Source organism: Arachis ipaensis, chromosome B01, assembly GCF_000816755.2.
Source record: "Arachis ipaensis cultivar K30076 chromosome B01, Araip1.1, whole genome shotgun sequence".
Lineage (NCBI taxonomy): Eukaryota > Viridiplantae > Streptophyta > Magnoliopsida > Fabales > Fabaceae > Arachis > Arachis ipaensis.
This window is the reverse complement of record NC_029785.2, coordinates 66,621,438-66,622,160: the sequence shown is the minus strand read 5'-3', so window position 1 is coordinate 66,622,160 and position 723 is coordinate 66,621,438.

Below are 723 nucleotides of genomic sequence, written 5' to 3'. Positions count from 1 at the left end.
GGGTTAGACATGGCTTAATAGCCAGCCAAGCTTTAGAAGATACAAATCAGTCATACAATAACAAATTTGATTAGCAACAACTAGCTTGCTCTTGTAATGATGACTTGGAAGCCTAAGTCTAAATGAATTTAGACATGGCTTTACAGCCACCCAGGCTTCAACATGCTTCATGAAACTCTAGAATTCATTCTTAAAAATTCTGAAATAATTTTCGAAAACAAAGGGAAAATTTTTTTTTTTGGAAGATTTTGAAAACAAATTTTTTTTTGAAAATAAAATAAAAAGAAAATTCCCTAATCTGAGCAACGAGATGAACCGTCAGTTGTCCAAACTCGAACAATCCCCGGCAACGGCGCCAAAAACTTGGTGCACGAAATTGTGATCCCTGGTAATGGCTCCAAAAACTTGGTGCTCTAATCTTAATTCATGATTTGTCACAACTTCGATACAACTAACCAGCAAGTGCACTGGGTCGTCTAAGAAATAAAACCTTACGTGGAGATTGTTGGTATGAAGCAAGCTATGGTCATCTTGTAAATCTCAGTCAGGCGGATATCAAATGGTTATGGAGTTTTCAAATAATAATAATAAATAAACAGAAAATAAAGATAGAAATACTTATGTAAATCATTGGTGAGAATTTCAGATAAGTGTATAGAGATGCTTTCGTTCCTCTGAACCTCTGCTTTCCTGCTGTCTTCATCCAATCCTTCCTACTCCTTT